The following is a 19,657-nucleotide window of genomic DNA, read 5'->3' as shown; positions in this document are numbered from 1 at the left end:
AACTCCAGTATGCTAGATGGCATGTCAGAAGGGCCAGTTTTGGCCCCAAGGCCCAAGGTTTACCACTCCTGCTTACTGAATTTACCCCGACATTCAAAGGCAGAGAACAAAGCTGTTTGATGGACAGCAAGCTGAGGGCACATTTTGCTAACTCTAAGAGGATTAATTTTAATATTGATCACACACGTATGCACACAGAGAGGGGCTTTGAGAGAGAAAACAACCTCAGCTCGCTAGCTGTTGACAGTGCATTGTACCGCAACTCTTTTATTTCACATCACCCCAGTGGACTAAGCTGTCCCCACCCACGGTTTCTCCTAGACAAGTTAATAAGATGGAAGGCTCCCTCGAGGCCCGCAGCCAGTGAGCATTATCACTCGGAAGCAAGGCAGAAATACTGACATGTCGGAAATGACTCCAAACCTATTAATTACCCTTTCTTCCCTGTCACATCTTTGAGAGAAAAGCTTGACAAATTGAAAGGCAGGAGAGATCAGTCTCCCATGCCCCCTTCCTGGGGTAACGAAAGGCAAGATCTCCCCTTCCACTTTATGATCAATTAATCCATTACAAATTATCTGAACACAAAGGCTCTTATTTTTCTAGACAATGGACATAACAGGTCTTTGGTCCCATATGTAAGTTTTCATAGGTAACTAGCCAATATTTGTAGACAAAGTACACGCATTTATTTATGCAGCAGAGTGTGTTTTATTTAATTTTTAAAAATTAAATTTAGCTCTTTGGAACTCAGTGCAACCAAGGCAAAAATTGGCTTCAAAAGCACAAGCAGGCAAGTACGCACAAGTTTTCCATTAATTTTCCCCCCGATAAGGAATATTCATTCTTGATATTGTGTTCTCTCTATGCAAATTCATATACACATATTTCTCAGGCTATGTTCTGCTTCTGTGATAAGGGCATCCTGTTCCATCATCCCTTTCCACAAGAGATGGTCAAAGCCCCTTAGTTGCCCAAACTTTTAATGAATGCAGAATTCTTTTTTCAAATGTGTAAGCATCAGGTGGCCAGAGACAGTCTGCATGTTGTTTTACTTATCAGTTTGAGATTCATATGAGACCTTTGATTATATTTTGTGTGCATGCGCATACTGCTGCACAGCTTGGAATTAAATGTTTTAAAAGTAATTAGTAACTCATAATTCATTATAACTTAAACAGTAATTTGTCTGGTTTTCGTATTGTCATTATTATGCATAATTTTGAGTTTATGTTGTGAGTTTGTGTTTGACTTCTGTAAACTGTCTAGAGTAGTGGCTTGCCACTCGACGGGCAGCATATAAATTCAATCAACCAACCTGCTAACCAACCAATCAGTCAAAGTCAACTCCATCCAGCTCCATAAACACTGAATACCACTCCCCTATCTGTTTTGGGATTGCCCTGTAATGCTACTCACTTCCCCTGCTCCAATCAAGCAAATGCAAAAACAAGGGGCAGGAAGAGCATCGTCACACAGAGAAATAAACAGTTAATTCAGTTTCGCTCTGCAAGTGTGCACACACAGTCGTATGCCTGGAGCAAAACAATCTCCAAAATTCCCCCTCTGTTTTGTTTCCCTGGCCCTATGGCTCATCTGTCTCATCCTGAGATTATGTAAACAAACAAGCAAACCCTATCACAGACGTGCGTAATTATCACATCAATTTCATCTGTACGCCTGCAACAAATGTCAATTTGGAGGGGGGAGGAAATGTTCTGACAGTTTGGACATTCAGCCCCCTCCCCATTTTCTAGGGATGGGGTGGGGACAGATATATACAATGTAGGTTCTCTTTGGCATTCAGGATGCCTTGAACTCCATCACCATTCAGTTTCAGCTAAGTCATACAGAAGAGGCCACTGTAATGATTAGATGATAACCAGCTCAACAACAGGGTTTACCCTCAAGTGTCACAACAGCAGCAGACAGTAATGTCCTGAATCTATTCCCCTCCTCTAACTGCAATTGATGATCTGTCCCCCAGTCCATCACCCCTCCCCCCAAAATGAAAGGGTGTTCCTCCTTCTGCTGCTTGCATTGTTTTGGTAAGCCATCAAAGCAACACATGTAGCATTTTCCAATTCCTGAGAGATAAATCCCTATTTTAATTAAAAATGTGATCTTCACACGTAAAACACAGGAAGTGTACAAATAAGAACCGCTGGCCCTGAGGGGCCCACCTCTTGTCCTTCCTCTGGGAGCTTCCGCTCTGAATGAAATGGAAGTGGATGAAAAGATGCAAAAAGACGAGTGTCGGGCCAGGTAACGATGACACCTCCCTGTATCCAAAGTGGCGGTAGGATCGTTACACCCCAGGCAAAACAGGGTAGAATGAATGGCACACTCCACCCACAGCCTGATTGGTTAAAATATAGGACAGAGCAGAGAAGGATGCAGAGATGCAACATGGATCCTCCTTTCATGGCAGTTAATTTTGTTAAATGTCTACATTAGGGACTGGTTGGATTATTCAACGGCACCCAGTTTAGAATGATTCATCCCCAGCAAACATTTAACCTGAAGGAGGCAAGAGATGAGCAATGGCTTATGCAGAGACATTGTTGTTAACTTGCTCCTGGAGCCGGGCTCACACAGTGGTGACCACAGACAATAACATCAAGACAGTGCAGAAGGGTTGTATACTTTTCAAAAGGAAGGGCTTGGCCCTCCCGTCTTAAATTTTTAAACCCATAGGGAAATGATATGGTTCGCATTTAAGTTCCCATCTCATCTACAGCAGCTTTTCTTTTTTAATCTTTATTGGACTTCTCAAATAAATTAAATTAAGAAAAAGAAAGAAGGAAGACCCCAATTTTGGGGATCACTAAAAACATAGCTAAAAGCAAACAATAACAAATAATATTACACCTTTTCCCCAAATGCTTCCTCCACCCACTCCGCAGCTTAAAAATTTCACTAATATAATTGATCCTAATTACCCAAGTGGATGATTTAAATACAGCATGACTTGCCCTGCAGCTTCTACTACAGGCTTTATGAAAAGGCCATTGTATAAATAAATGATTGGATTTCCTATTCAGCTTCTTCAGATCTGACAACCTTAATTTTGATGCAAAGTAGCCCCTGCCACAGCACAGGGAGAAAAAAAGTCACCACCGCCTACTATGGCTTTATTTTAAAGGTGAATTTGATGGTATCTGCTGTTCCATTGGGCTTTTTAAAAAATGGCTTAAACAAAAATCCAAAACCCATTTATCCAGGTAGCCAACCTTAAAATGCTCGATTTTTAATTAGTGTCACTGTAATTAAAGAAAACCACTTTGTGTGTGCATGCGTATATATATTGTGTGACTATGTATCTGCATGCATGTATATTTATATGTACACACACACACACACACATTATTTAGTAGCACTTATCAAAACCCATCCCTGCAGCCCATCAATTAGGATTACAATAACCCACTCCCCTGTTGCCTTGGCTATTAGCATTTTGATTGAATGTCTGTTGAAAAGTGACTGGAAACAGAAGATTGTGCTCGGAAAGTAATGTCACTTTATTCGCTTTCATTGAAGCTTGTCTAGTTGTCTCCCGGCCCAACTCAAAAGAGACAAGACAGTTCCAAAAAGCAGCAAATTCTCTCTGTCTCTCTCTGATGGCAGATTATTTATTCTCCCCACTTTCTCAAGGTGGGTTTATGGTAAGGGGGCACAAATGCTATTAAACCACTTGACAGCAGAGGGTTTTGTCCTGCTCCGAACCAGAAGCGTCGACTTGAAATGAGCTCTAAAGAACACTCCTTTGTCAGTGCACAGAAGAAAAAGCTGATGGCTTCCCCTTTCTCCTCCAAAAAACTTTTAACACCCAACCACAGCCTTGGAGAAGGTATTTTCCAAGAGACTCACTCGCTGCTAACAATGTACTGTGTCCATGTTTCATGCAATGTTTGCTTGAAAATCTAGGGAGTCAGAAGGCAAGCAGTAACACCCTTTTTTGTCCTGAAAAGACCACGCGTGTCCAGTTTAAGGAAGCGCTTTGCCCTCCTGTTCCAGTTTCCCACCCCACGGATTTTATTTCACTGGTTCTAGTCCCTGGAAATCATGTTCCCTATTTCTGCCTTTTTCGTGAGGGACTCGTACAATACTGACAACGTGAGACACAGCTATTATGGTTCTTTGGGACTCGGCTCACTCCCAAAGGCCTCTAGAAGTTAAAAATCGGCGAGGACGCAGGTGGAAGAATCTGGCTACTAATTAATGTGCATAGTAAATGAGCATGCACACTGTAGATTCTGCTGCTTCACATGCTGGGGAGGCTCATTTTCAGAACAGATTATTATGATTATGGGGCAATTGTGTTGCTTTGTCCCCACCCCACCCCCCCTAGAAAGATCTTTAACCCCAAAGAAGAAAGAGATCCCCCACCAGCCTTTGAAACAGCAGAGAACAAAGCATGGCATAATAAACTAATATTTTAACATGATTAAAACAGAAAAGCCTTCAGTAAGGTAAAAAGTGATGGTGGGGATTCCACATGGACAATAATTCTGGGTGTTATGCTCAAGGCACTGAAGGTATGCCCCTGCTTTTATCTGTGACACACTGACCACTGCTTTGGACCTCCTCGAGTGCTCTGTGTGCAGTGAGAACAGCAGCGGCTTTTGGGCAGTGCTTGGTTGGTTCTTCTGAAGCATCTTCCAGACCCACAAAAATGGCCTTTGAGCTGAATTTGGCTTGTGAGTCGCACAATCCCCCCCCCCCCAAGGGCTAGAAGCCGACTCCATCCTCCCATGAAGAGAGCCAGGGTGGCAAAGCACTTAGAGAAGTGTTCCCAAACATGTTACCTTCTGAAAACATTGAACTACCACTTCTATCATTCCTGGGCAACCTGCCCACTGGCCATGATATCTAGGAAGGATAGGAGATGTTTTTAACTCTTAAAGGACTTTTGTCAGTCTCCAGCTCACTTTCAAGAATACACTGAAACTCCTTGGAAACTAACAAGAGAAGATGGAGGATGCTATGGACAGTTTAGTCTGACTGATTCTCTTTTGGGTCAGAAGGTGTAGACAGAAGATGCTCCAAGTGAACTTGAACAAAAAGCAAAAAAAACACTAAATGTGGACGAAGCAATGATCTCATTTCCTTCAGCTATGTATCTGGTGAACCAAGAAAGATGCATTGTCTCAGTTTTAAAATCCAAATTGCTGGCAGTACTACCAAGGTTACATCAGTTGCTGTTACTCAAATCTCTTCACCCAGTTTCAATAAATTAGCAGTTCTTGAATATGAGCTAACTTATTCTCTCTCTCTCTCTCTTTCTCTCTCTCTCTCTCTTTCTCTCTCACTCTCACACACACACACACACACACACACACACACACACACACACACACACACACACACACACACACCTGCAAAATCCTTCCTCACCCACGAACTTCTCCTCTGGCAGACAGCCAAGAGGTTATAATGGTATCAGATAGCACATACATATAATACACTTAGCAAAGAATTAAGGTGAAATATATTTTAGAAAGCATACTAAACTGTCATGGAGGGAAATACGGGATAAGTGCATAGTATTTTACAGATCAAAACAGGTATCAAAAATGAGACAGGAGGAACATACAACAAAAGCTGAGCCCAGAAAGGGGGCGGTAAAAGATGGTTGCAGATCTGGATTATGCAGAGAACCAATTCGGATATTTTTGTCAAGAGGCAGGTGAAGAAATTGCCTTTTTTAAACACTGCAAAAATTTGGCACTGTAACAAAGGAGAAAGAAACTGAAGGAGTTTAAACCATTGCCACCAACCAAAGAAGAGAATAAAGGTCTGCTCTCAAGCCTTCTGCTGACAAATGGCCCTTGGAAAGAATGCCATTATTTTGCCAGCTTACTGGCAATGCCCGAACCAAGTTCATCTCCTTTTTGCCAGGATAGGATATGTATAAGAGGGTTGCATGAGATGGTTTGTACCCCCAGCTGAACCTTGTAGTCCAGCTCTTGACCCCTAGCTGGCTGAGCTTTGCAACACACAATACAGGCAACTCAATCCAAGCAAGTTTGCAGATGGGGGTTGCACTTCCACAGATGGGCTTAGAAAACTCATATCCAAGGGGACTGTCACCTGAACTACTAGAAAGACCATGCACAATCCTTGAACTTGTACACAGATGTGCCCTGTTTTTGAGACTGGAGATGATGCACAGCCACCTTCACTATCAGCCATTAATGCTTCTAACTTATTTCCATTTAACAGCTAGGGATCCGAACAGGTCTTTTTGTTTATCCTCCACAGTGTAGGCACATCACTGGTGGGTGCCTTTCTCAACTTGTTAGCAGAATATCACAGTATGTGATGACTTTGTGGTTCTCCTCTCTCTTTTCTCACCTACAAAAGAGCAGGCGTCTCAACTGTTAGGTGGGTACCATACAGCAGTGCAATATGTAGCATGATCTAGACGAGACCCAGGAAAGAAATGACTTCCATAAGGCTGCTTCCATCTTGTGTCCAGGGCAGACTAGAGATAGCTAGTGTCTTAAACACAAGCTTGCAAGTTACAGATTTAATTCTATCAATAAATGTATTGGTTAATTTAAAAAAAAACTCAGAGACGCACCCTCTCATGTCCACACGAAGTTTTCTGATGTATTGCATCTTTGCTGGACACATATGCACAATCACACTGCTGTTTCCTTTATTACAGTTAATAATTATTTGAACTGCCAAGCATATAAGTATAAATTGACCATTACTAGATGCTGCATATGTATTACATTCCATATATCAAACTCCTTCAACGTGCTTATATGTTCAAAGGCAGGTGATTTCTTGAAATTGTTACCTGAAACTTTTGGAAGAATCGAGAGTCATCTGATAAGGAAAGCATCTGTGGCTAATACTGCTATTTTATTATTTATCAATTTCATTTCTTCATAGAATGACTAATTCCAGACTCACAGCTGCTCTCATCACCTCCATGCAGCTGCTACTTACCCACTACAGCCAAACCAGTTTTGCATGTCTGTCTCTTTTTATCACCTTTTTTTTTTAACTTGCAAACCTTATAAAAACACTACTGCTATTTTAGAAGGACTTGGTTCCTGTGCTACAGGCCAAACTCCGAAGGACAGGGAAGAGCCAGCATTGAGAAGTAACGAGGGCCCAAGCCTGTCATTCTATGTACACTTAATGAGCAATACGAAGAGAAATAAAGCCATGTGGTCGGTGGCCAAAATGCAAAATGAGGCTCGGGCAAAATCTCTACTGGAAGGCGAGACTATCACAGAAAGGTGGGCTGTCAAATTCCGCCACATGGCAATGCTTTAGAGTGTGGGGGAGAAAGGAAAATGTCCAGAAATCCTTCTGACTAAATATTGATGCTACCAGGGCCAGAAGTCACATTCCAAGGTGAAGACTGAAAACCTGAAAAATTAGCTTCAGATATGGTGATACCAGGCTGTATTTCAACAAACAAAGGGCTGCCATGTGCTCAATGGCTCAAATACTGTTGCTTAGCTTAGTAAAGTGCACTAGAGCAATCCCATTAATCAATGGGGATTTAGTGAGTCAACTCCTCCATGAACTCCATTGATTTGAATGGGCCTCAGCTAGAGTAGGCCCATTTGAATCAATGGAACATACAGATGAGTTGAATCACTAAATTCCTATTAATTCAATGAGCCTACTCATATTAAATTTATTACACTAACCAACAGGATTTTGGCCAGTGTGTTATACATTGCCTTTTATGAAGCCTACATCTCCTGTTCTGGTACTTAATAATCCCCACAGACGAAAATAACACTTTTAAGAAAATCTATATTACATATGTACAGTATTACAATTATGCTAGCTAAAGAAAATACTGTATGTATGTATTACTATTATGCTAGTTAAGATATACATTTATCAATAATGACAATCCTGCCTACCGGTCAAAATTGAGTCTCTCCAGTGACTCCTTCTGCCCCTAGCAAGTTTTGCCAGGATTCTGGTTTTGCCATTTATTTTTGTAAAATAAATCTAAGTAGTCAAAAGGGAGTATAGCAAGAAACTCCAATTCACAAGGAAAATGAATAAAGATATCTGTCAAGCCTAAAGAAACAAGAACCTGTAGTTCAAACACAAATATTCACCCCCTCAAGCAAGTCCTGTTCACCTCAAAATGCTCAGCAACTCTAGTGACCTTCAGGAGGGAGTGGTATTTAATGGATGGTTTTTTAACCAAGAGAAAGGACAGAGGACAAAAAAAGGAAAAAAAATAAAAGAGAAGGGGGGGAGAGGGAGGGAGGGAGTCCATAACATAATGGTTCACTGCAGTTGTCCACCTCACTACAGTTGTCAGAAGCTCTTGAAATAGGGCTTTGCAGAGCCAGAGGTTGGTATAATTGTTATTATCCTATTACATATATAGACTCAAGACTTTCTTTTCTACTATACTGCTATAACAACTCTGCATAGGAGACCAACCTGCAAGAGGGCAGGCAAGTCAAGTTTCACTCTTGCACTCGAAGCATTACACCATGCAGAATTACGGTTAGAAGCTGTTTAAAGGTTAGATCCAAAAGGTTAGATCCAGCAGTTTTAAATCAGGGTGCCTCACCCATGCATTTCCAAATCACATTTGATTATTCTGCAGCAAATCAGCCTGCTAGTATAGAAAAGGGGTGATTACTTTTTTAAAGTAAATAACTGGCCAAGCCGATGCCCAAGACATGCATAAAGAAGCAGCACCCACTTCAAAATTAAATTGAACAGCAGTGGATGGGTTATGGCATATTGAGACCCCACATTGCTCCAGTTATTCCGAAGGCTGCTCTATAATAACTATAATTATGTAATCAGTAGCAGCAGCCCTCAGATTTTTTTTTTTACTACAACATCCATCAGCCACAGCCAGTAAATCTGTAAAAAAAGGGTGTGTGTGGGGGGAACTACTGGTGATTTCACTGATTTGTTGCTATTTAACCTTAAGGGCATCTTTGGGCTTTTCTGAACCATTTAATTAAAATCTGACATCATGTATCTGAATAACAATGGCTGTGCAAGGAATTTTAGAAGAAAAATTTAAACAGAAAAGGACACATATATAAGTATTTTGAAGATAATGACACTCTTTGTGTGGAGAATGTAAAACATAATATACGAAAGGGCGTAAAGAATGTTGGCGTAAAGAATGTTGGTGTTAAACATCTATACTTGATGGAATGTAAGAAACTACTCTAGCTTAAAGAGGTACCTGACACTGATTTACCTTACTTGAAAGAGGTAATCATAAAATGGAGCAATACTTGCAACACTTTCTTTATTAAGATGTGCTTCGTTTTGCTTGTTTTTGTTTTCAAAACCTTGCATTTTTAGAGTATGCTTTAAGGGAAGTAAAAAAAATGCCAGCCTCAGAAAAAAAAGCCAGATGTTCTCACTGTAGTTTATCTGTATCTAAGTACTGTACCAGCAGAATTAATGTCAGTTCATATTAATCAACCCAATTAGAAGAGAGGAGAGAAATAGTATTGGAAACAGCACAATAATATGATTATGATAAATATGAAGTTGGTGACATGAGAGGGAACAACAGAGCTTCCGCAGTTATCTGTACATCAGGTTTCAGATCTAGATCACTATGAGAAGGTTTCTCAGTCCATTCCTCGTTCCTGAAATGGAAACACTGTGCGTAATATATATAAATATACACACACACACATAATAAGGCATACCTGGGAAAAAGTAGATCACAGAGATTCTCATTGATAATAAAGTTTTTAATGGTAGTCAGAGACTATTGCTCCTTATCAACTGTTCCCTGCTTTATCCATATAAAATTCTTAAGATGAATGTTTGTACTCTGGAAATACCAGCATCAGCCACATGTTGCCACTGTCTTGTTGTTGTGTGTCATCAAATCAGAACAGCTACGTACCTTAATTGGGCTTTCAAGGTAAGTGTGATATTTAAGGAGTGGGTTTGCCAGATCCACTCCCTCAGTGAGCTTTCCATGACTGAGCAGGGATTTAAACCCACACTTTCTGAGTCCTAGCCGGTCACTCTATCCACTCGACCACACTGGTAGCCAACATGAATCAGTCACCCTTCATACTCTAAGTGACATTTCCCCTTTTACCTCTGGCCTTCTTTAGATGGCAGGGGCCACTCTCGACTCCCCACATGCCAGAAGAGACTTCCACTGAAAGTGTAACATTTAGAACTTATCTCCAGTTGAACCCGTGTATCAAATAGAAACCAACAGAGTGCAAGAGTCTGAATAGGGGTCTGAATATGACCCATTATGCTTTACCAGGGATGCAGAGGAATGAGTGATTATTCCTGCTTCCTTCGAAATTCAAGGCGGGGTGGAATTTACAGCACAAATAGGTTTTTAGCAAAAATAGCCAGAGTCATGGGAAATGGCTCATTTTTTCCAAGGAATCTTTTTATCAGCAGACTCTAGAACACGGTTGCTGTCCTAAATCACCACTGACAGCCCTGCTTTGCCTTCCCATCCCAAAAACTCAGCTCCCCAGCTGGCATGGGTGGCACACAGGGAGCCAGAGTGGGGAGAAAGAATGCCCCTCTGACGTTTGATGGACTCCAGTATTTTACCAGTAGGAGAGCTCAGTATTCTTGGATACTACCCGTTGTGGGTAAGGTCTTAGGAGATGGCATTTATCCTGGATAATTTTTTTAACGTCTATAGGTTATTTTGTAAACATATCCTAGGCCAGCCGAGACTGGAATTCAAAATTTTAAAGCCACAAACCATCTGTGAACTGCTTTTACCATCATAATCTTCTTTGTTGTTATAACAGTCCTCCTTGGGAACTGATGATGAGACACAACTAATTGTCCAAGGTCTTCCTGTGAGAATTTTGTTGAGCAAGAATTCAAACCTACCAATCTACCCTCATCAACCTTTCCCCTTGCCAGAAAACGTTGAGATAGATGGGCCCTAGCACTAATAAGTCATTGCTTTATTGCCAGGACACACGATGCATTTTCTTACATTACATCTTCCTATGCTCCACCTTCTGCTTCAAGGGCTACGCCTTTGACTTTAAAAAGCGATATCTTTTTCACATGGAAAGTAACTTTCCGGGCAGTTGAAACAATCATAGTTTATCACACATTCCCCACATTCTCTATGCCATTTTATTATAGAATTACAGAATCCTGGAAGAATGGAGTTGGACGGGGCCAATATAATGAAAGGAATCAAAATCGAAGTCTGTCTAACAGATAACTTTCTCTTGAATGCCTCCAGCATTGGAATACTAACTGTCTCCCAAGCTAACTGGTTCCATTGCCATACTGCTCTAACAGGAAGTTTTTAGTCATATTCAGCCAAAATTTGGTTTCCTGTGTAACCTGAGCCCATTGCTATATATTATCCTACACTCTGGGATGATGAGAACAGATTGCCCCTCTTCTGTATGGCAATCTTTGTCGTTCACATGCCCAGTTGTTCCAGTCTTTCCTCAAAGGGCTTGGTTTCCAGTCTCCTGATCACCTTTGTTGCTCCAGTGTGTCTGTGTCCTTCGTAAAGTGTGGTGTCCAGAAGTGGACACAGTACTCAAGATAAGGCCTAGCCAATGCTCAATAGAGGGGTACTGATCAGCATATAATCGTGTTTATTTATCTTTTAAACATACCTTCCAATATTGCTAAAACATTCTTCTGTCTATATTCACCTGCCATATACGGTAACATGTCAAAATAAGACAGAAATACTGTTGAAATGATATTATGGGCCTTGCCCCATTGTTAATCCCAGCTAGAGCAGACCCACTGATCGAACAGCAGAACACTATGTCAACGCTTTCTTAAATTACATTTGCTTACTCTAGTTGGGACCAGCAATTGCTTCAGCCCAGCATATGTTAGGTCCACTTGAAAATGCAACTGAAAGAAAAAGAGATTGATAAAAATGTTACAGACCAGAAAGGCTGTACTGTATATTGAGCTATGATAGGTCCTGCTCACCAAACCTATCACTGTCCACTGTAAAAGCATAACTCTTGAAAAGGATAAAAGAGTAGTGTTAAAGGCAGCTACACCTAGGGAAACCAATTACTCTTCTGTTCTTCTCTAAGAGTAAGTGTCATGCTTTCTGCAGCAATGAAGAAGTCAGAAGCATCACTGGGAAAACAGGAGGATTACAAATGAACAGTGAAGCTGTATAAACTCGCCGCAAATTTAACAGAATGAGACCACGGTGATTCTTTATTATATGCCTCATCCAGACACAGTCCTAGACATAATTTCAGGTCTTCCCCATGAGAACTGGGAACTAATAAGAAAAAAAGCTCAGACTTTCCAAGTTCTAGAATAGCAACTAGATTTTGTGTTTGAAGCGATGATGCTACATTTCTTGGAGTGCAAGACTACAGCCTGCTTTTAGTTCGATCATACAAAGAGTACAGATGGCCACAGAACATTTGTTGTTTCCATGCTGCAAAAATTTAATTGTCTGAAGCCTGGGGGTTCAGTTGCCACTTGAGTCGGGCCATTCAGTCTGGCATGTTTTGATAAACACGGAAAAATTGGGTCGAGCCACAAAAGGGGGCAGGATGTCCAAACGTCTGGTGAGATCAAGTCTACTCATCTAAATTTTACCAAGCTAATGGGGTGGGGAAACAGATTGCTGACCCATCAGCAATCCTATGCTTGAGCATAGATACAGCATCTCTCCATTACAACAGGTTGGAGCTACTTTTTAAAGAAGGGTTGAGATGGCTGATCAGGTAGAAGTCAACACAAAAAGGAATTTGCACAAGTATTATTTGAAAACTGAAGCTCTTTTGTATTCCATTCAGAAGGCAGTGGAATCATTTATTTATTTTATTTGTATTTGTGGCAATGAAAACTGTAGGCCCCCTACTTACTTCCATCAAGATTGGTAAAAAGGCATTTTTTTTAAGAAACAGAAATAAGTAAGTTTTTAATCCTTACCCTTCAAAGCTTCCCCTTCACAGCTCAGTGACTTGAGCTACTGGAGCAAGCACTGGTCTTCCTTCAGTTTGACACTAGCTGTATCCCGAATTTATTTTTTGGAACACCAACAGTGCCAGAAAAGGCTATACAGTATATATGCTTGAGCATAGATACAGCATCTCTCCATTTTATATATAATGGAGAGATGCTGTGGGGTGAGCTAAACCCAACTGCCCGTCCCAACTAAAGCAGAGCCACAGAATCAACAGAGCCTATTCATTCAATGGCTCTGCTCCAGGAAGGATCACCCCTTGGCTTCAGTCCCAAGTCTTCCCATTTTTGTTTGCCACACACAAATTTGCTTCCATGAAAACTGCTTCTTGGGGCACGATACCAGCACCAGTCTCTATTGGGAACAGATAGAAATGTACAAGGTAGACATGGAAGCTCTCCAGATAGTGTTGCAATTACTGTCGTAAACAGCCCATAAGTATGCTGAGTGTTGCTACATGGATGCATCTCCAATGGATTCCACATGGCCTTGACTTTCACCCTTTTTCTGGGGCCACACTATCCAGTTTCAGGCTGCCTTCTGTCATTTTCCAGTCAAGGAAGTGGATCGAAAGCATCTTCTCTCCTTCAACACTTCCTCTGATTAGAAAGAGGCGGCGGCAGATTCGCTACATCTTTTTGCAGCATATAAATACTCGTCAGTCCTCTTTTTACCAAACCCATTAAAAACCACACTCAGAAATGACAATGTAGAACAAATTGTTCAGTATGTTAAAATATTTTATGTAACATTTCCTTCAATGCTGGAGGGGATCTGCCTGTTTTCTCAAGGCTGCCTGCTGATTTATTACATTTGGCATCTTTAATACTATTCACTGCATTAAATCTGTCTATGTAAATGTTGCATTTTGTTCTTCCCCCTCTGTGTGCACTTGGATTTCTACCAATTAATGTTTTGAAACCATCCCACATGACTTGAAAATACAACCTGATAATATCTCTGCTTCTGCAGTTCTGAGATTGTACAAACAGCAATAATGCTCAGTGAATTAATTCCTAACAGAGAGGAAGGAGGAGGAAAATGTCCCAGTTTAAATGCAGGGACTAACACAAACTATTTCTCATATATATGTAAGATGTATCCGTGGATGCAGGACTCTACATACATTTTCTCAGGACACTCTAAGCATAAAGTAAATCTGCCAATTAACGAGAGTTGTAGCTTGTTTGTATCTTGGCCAACAAGCACCTCAGAGCTCAATAGCCAGACCTCAAAATGGCAACACTTGGAAGAGATTACATTAAGATTATTTCTGGACAGCACTTTTCATTTAGCAAAACTACAAAATGACAAGAGGAGGCCTCCGGTACTGCACAGCTACAGCCACACTCACTCACTTCTCCACACCAAAAATAAAATAAAATTTCTCTATTAATTCTCTTCTCTTCTCTCCCACTTTCAGGTAGCAACTTTCTATTACTGATCTAAAATGAAGTAATAAGGTGTGGCAAAAAAAGCATGCAAAAATATGGCAAAATTATTTTGCACATCAGGTGATGAAGCACCGGACAGAAAGGTCAACAACATGGATTCACTAGAGATGCTCACTAATTGTCCAGTTTAGACGTTGGGAGGTTCAAACTGCAAGATTCTTCAGGGATCTCAGAAAACACAGAGAAGTGACCTAAGCAGAATGTAATTTCATGAAACCAATCTTTGTACCAATCAACTGTTTGTGTTAAGGTCTTTTAGAATCTTTGATGATCTACATTACGAGGTGGTTGACTGGGTCAAACCTAGGGTGGAGGAAGAGAGAGGTCTGGGTATATTACGACTGCTGGGAAGCCAAGAGTGGGCTTCTAACTAGGAAAACACTAAAATGTTTCCTTTTCTCCATAAGTGCAATATGTTTATGGACAGTGGGAGTGAGCCATCCAGAATGGCTTGCAGGAAGCACTCAAATGCATGAAACCTGCAACATGTCATTAATTTAAATCTGGTTATTACTCCCAACTACATCAGGCACAATGAACCAAGGAGTCATATTGGTAAGTCAATACTTATCCCATATTAATTTACCCAATGAATCATCTCTGATGTGGGATCATCACTGTCTTTATGCCCTGCTTATGGGCTTCCTCAGAGATATCTGGCTGGCCACTGTGGAAGCCAGATGCTGGACTGCACTGACCACTGGGCTCCTAAGTTCAACTTACAGGACAAAGAGCAACCACTGCATGAAGTGGGTCTGAGAATGACATCAGGCACCTCAGGGAACAACATATCCGTCCTGAGTAAAACGAATCATGATAGAAAGTCTAGAGGACAAGCTGGCCTTGGGTCAGTGGGGAGGGGGGGAGGGCTGTAGTCCATGGAATCTTATCTCACGATTAGCCTTGAAGCTGCCAAGAGACTCTTAGTTGGAAATAAAGACAAGGCAAAGGGTTTAAGGCAAAGCGGTACTGATGGCTACTCTAGGTGACATCAAGAAAACTCAAATAAGACTGAGGGCTTCAAGGACTTAATGAATCCTTGGTTAATTTCCTTCCTTAATTTTCAATTAAATAACATTAATGAAAAGCACCAGGTTTCTCAACCCTGATGGAAAATGAATTAAATGGTGAATTAGATGGGAGTAAAAATCACCAATGTCAGTCTGCAGCTTATGCTACGGGCAGTCACCATTCATACAAATAGGAGGGAGGTCTTGTGCCCAATTGCAGCGACACCATTTCTGATCTGGAAACCGATCAGTTCCACATGGATCAACATAACACAACACTATGTTTAAGCCACCTGGTGTTATCTGCATGCGTGCTCACAAACACAAGGGAAGAACAGACACACACACAATGACTGGATGAGGGCATTTATGATTAAAGTCATTAAGCACTACGTACATTACAAGTTCCTGAGTACATCAATACTTTATCATTAATCTTCGTTCAGTGCTTAGAGTGCATGTAAATGTGTCATGCAGCATAACCGAAAGCTAAGCTCTACAAATCCAGGTAGGATTTATGGTCTGTCCAATCTTGCAGTACAAAAGGACCACACAGCACCCAGTGCTTAAGAAGAAGGACAGCCGGCCCTTCCCTGCTTTTTAGTCTAAATCTGTATCTTACCAAGTTGTTTTTCAAAGGTCCTGTTTCCTAGTACACACTCTTTGGGTATGTGTTCTGAGAGGAGGTCAATCCCCCTTTTCCGTTCATGATCCTTCTATATACAGACAAATGTCTTATGTTAACTCTCCTCCTTTGGCATTATTAACTTAGTAGCTAGAAAAACAAGGAATAAGCACAGCTACTGTTATTTTTAAGAGCAAGTAGCTTCGCAAGTAACTTTGCTATACAGTTCTAATGTTATCCTTACTCTTTCCTTTCCCTGCTGATAAACCATTCCTTTTTCTCCCACCTTCAAGAAGCTACACGTTGCTTTTCCAAACTTACCTGTGTACTTCCAAACAGAAGCCCCCCGCAATTTACCACTGATGCTCACTGACCCCGCATGATCTAATAGCTACAGACCAGTACAGGGTCAGAGTTCTAATTCCCTCTTGGTCACAGAACTTCCAGAATCGCCATCAGTAAGTTACAGCCATCTATCTGCTGGTTAGCATCCTGTGTATACAAGTGCCATCTTGGAGGAAAGCTGAGGCTGCAAAAGTGACACCACCCGTCCCACAAAGCAAAAAAGAATCAAGGGCCATGAGAAAGTTATGTGTAAAACCTTTGTTTTGGAAGCAGGGACGAGGAAGGCAGGAACTCGGCCCGGAACTGCCTCTTCTAAATCTGCTTTTTGGTAAGCTTCCTCAGGATCATTCTTCTTCAAACAGCACACATGACTTTGTTTTGCTTGAACCAGAGAGCAATAAACAAACAATGGCAGCCATTCTTAATCATCTTTATATGGGGAAGATAAAAACGACAATTAGAATTTCAGAGGTCAGCTACAGAAGTGAATTCCTGGCACCAGGACAGAACAATGAAAGGTTATTTTTCTCCTTAGGAAAAAAAAACCCATTATCCTGAACCGGGGCTGAGACAATATCTCACCAACAACATCATTCCTGTCTCCTCCAATAAACAGAGCGATTACACCAAGTGGCCATACCTAGACAATTACTTTTATTTATCAAGATTTGCTGGAAGCCAAATTCCCCATCTTTCTTTAAAAGCAGAATCCAAACGGAGGGAAGGAGGGAGGGGAGACGGATCTGGCAGGGAGGGAAGAACACTCAGGAGAGTTCTGTTGTTGACTTAGGTTCCCGACAAAACCTTTTAAGGAATTTGAGGCATCCCAAAACAAGCCAGGATCATCAGGGATTCTCTGGGTACACTTGCTTTCTAGTTTACCTAAAACTTGACAGCTTTAAGTCGATGGATGGTAGTCTGTTCCCAGCCACTTGCAGTGCTTGGGAGAGAGACAGAGCAGAGCTACAATGGGGTCTAGATCTTTCTCATCGGGTCAGAGAAGCTGCTTCTACAGTCTCTTCACTCCCTTGATCAAATACCACAACCACACTCAATCAGACATGCCTTCCCATGCCACCCAAGCCCCTGCTACCTGAAAAAAATACAATTAAAACATCTCCTTTCTGTAAGAGTATTTTCTTCTTCTTCTTGCATACTCTAGAATTGCTTTTCAAACATTTCCATGCACATAAAACTGTAATGACAGTTGCACTGCCTATAGACAAGTCAAAAATGGCAGCACTGGATGAGGTGTTTTCATCTTTTTGACCAATCATCCGGTCCGATGGGTTAGGGAACTCTGTGTGTATGTGTACTATGCTTCACAAAGGAAGAAGAGAGGAATTTTGCTCAGATTTTTCAGAACAAGCTGTGGAAAGCATGAAAGAAAGAAAAAATGCTCTTTCACTAGAGGCATGATCTCACGTGCGGGCTTTCACATTTATCTGAAAGTGGTGCCTTCAGAAACTCAGACGCAGGAGTAATCTATTCGCCCTTAGCTCTGACAGGTACTTGAACCGAGACCCCTCCCGACCCCTTTAAACTCTCTAAATTCTTCTTAGGTGCTCCAAGAAAACAGAGGACTGTATTCTAGAAGGCTTTCACAGCTGGGATCTGATGCTCCTTGTGGGTTTCTCAGGGAGAAGAGAGCTTTTTGTCAGCCTCTAAGCCTCGGGGACAGCCTGACCCTGCCAACCTCGGGAACCAGTCTGCACCCCTGTTTGGCATGCTCAGCCGGAAGCCGGTGTGCCTTTTGGAGCTCTGTTACCTAATGAAGTTAGAAGGACATCATCTTGAGAGATCCTTTCCAGCTCGCAAGATCAATAACTACTGCTGAGTTTAAGATTTTATCTTAGAGGCTGCAAGGATAACAAAATAAACTCCCCACCCCCTCCAATTACTTAATCCTTTCATGATTGATTCTGGTAATTTTTTTTTAGAAAAGGGGGCTCAATCAACTTTTTTAGATAGAATCAAGAGAATTCTCTTAAGATGCCATTTAAGCCCATCATATCCACTGAATCATGGGACAGTATGGAGGAGACTTAAAACAGAAAAAAGAGCAACTTTAAAACACTCAATTTCACCTCGTCACACTTTGTAGGGAAACTACCAGCCTGCCTGGAGTAGTAGCATGGTGTCCCCATCTCCTGTAAGGGGGGCTTCTGTGAGCATGAGTGACGGACAGCCAAGGTCACCGAATAAGCTGCATGGTTGAACAGGATTTGGATCTGGGTCCCCCAAACCCTCATCCAAACCTTGTTCAACCACTACACCAGGAAAAGGCAACCAGGATCCTTTACGATTAGGCATTCTGGTAAGGTGGGGGATAAGTTGTCATTCAAAACACAACACAGCACCCGGTCACCTGTGCCTGTACCCCACAGGCTATTGGTTTCCATATGTAAGATGGGGCAAAGAAAGAGAGATAGCATGAGAGTGAAAAATGTACTTGGACAAGCTAGACTGTTTGCAACCCTGAGAGAGAGAGAGCACAAGTCATGCCTTTGAAGGGGCTGTGCGAAGCACGTTGAGAGAAAACAGGTATGGTGGTAGGAGTGCAAGATGGCATCCACACCCAGAGCTATCCTATTCACAGCCGTTGCCCAAAGTCAGCTCCAGCACGCGGGAGGAAGAATGTTCAGAAAAGGCAGAGAGAAGCCCACCAAAGCCAGCAGCCCAAACGGACAAATATCTCAGTTCCAGAACGAGAGCAGTACCAAAAAGCACTGAAGGGTACAGTAGAGGCAATGGTTGACCAAAGCCCTGATTTAAGACAAGGGTGCACTTTCAGAATCCAAAGCATAGGGGCAGATTTCCTGTCCTTTACGAGAATCTCCAGACATGCTCTATGAATAAAAGCATCTTTTAAAAAGGCTTTAAAATTGAAATTGAACAGACATGTATCAGGGTGCCTTAGGTATAGATCTCATACAACGGCAGGAAATTAGAATAAACAGCCCTCAGGGTCCCTCCCGACTCCACATTTCTATGTTTTTGGTAATCAGAAACACGTTGAGAAGAAGAGCAAGAAGGCAGGGGGGTAATAGAAGCAGAAAATAGCAAACACGGAGGCACAGTATGCAAGAAAGTGTTTCTGCCGAGAAGCGGATAACCCTGCCCCCCCCACAAAAAAGGATGTCATAGGTCCCCATTTAGCCTGCAAACATCTTCCTGCAAGAAGTGGACAAAAGGGACTGTGTCCGCGCCAGACGCCCAGAGGGGTATTGTTGCTTTTCATGCCTCTTGACAGGGCCGGTGTATCTGGCCCGGC

The 19,657-nt window shown here is 41.7% G+C and overlaps 2 protein-coding genes across 24 annotated transcripts in view; one reads left to right on the top strand and one right to left on the bottom strand.

Annotated features, from left to right (window-relative positions):
• MSI2 (musashi RNA binding protein 2) overlaps positions 1–19,657 on the bottom strand; it is a 424,247-nt gene that overhangs the window by 160,200 nt on the left and 244,390 nt on the right. The gene's annotated exons all lie outside the window — the stretch shown is intronic.
• The window catches only part of LOC140701746 (uncharacterized), a 443,504-nt gene that overhangs the window by 380,298 nt on the left and 43,549 nt on the right, over positions 1–19,657 (top strand). The gene's annotated exons all lie outside the window — the stretch shown is intronic.

This window comes from Pogona vitticeps, chromosome 7 (assembly GCF_051106095.1).
Source record: "Pogona vitticeps strain Pit_001003342236 chromosome 7, PviZW2.1, whole genome shotgun sequence".
NCBI lineage: Eukaryota > Metazoa > Chordata > Lepidosauria > Squamata > Agamidae > Pogona > Pogona vitticeps.
Note: the sequence above shows the minus strand (reverse complement) of the source record. Positions and strands in the feature narration are given on the sequence as shown.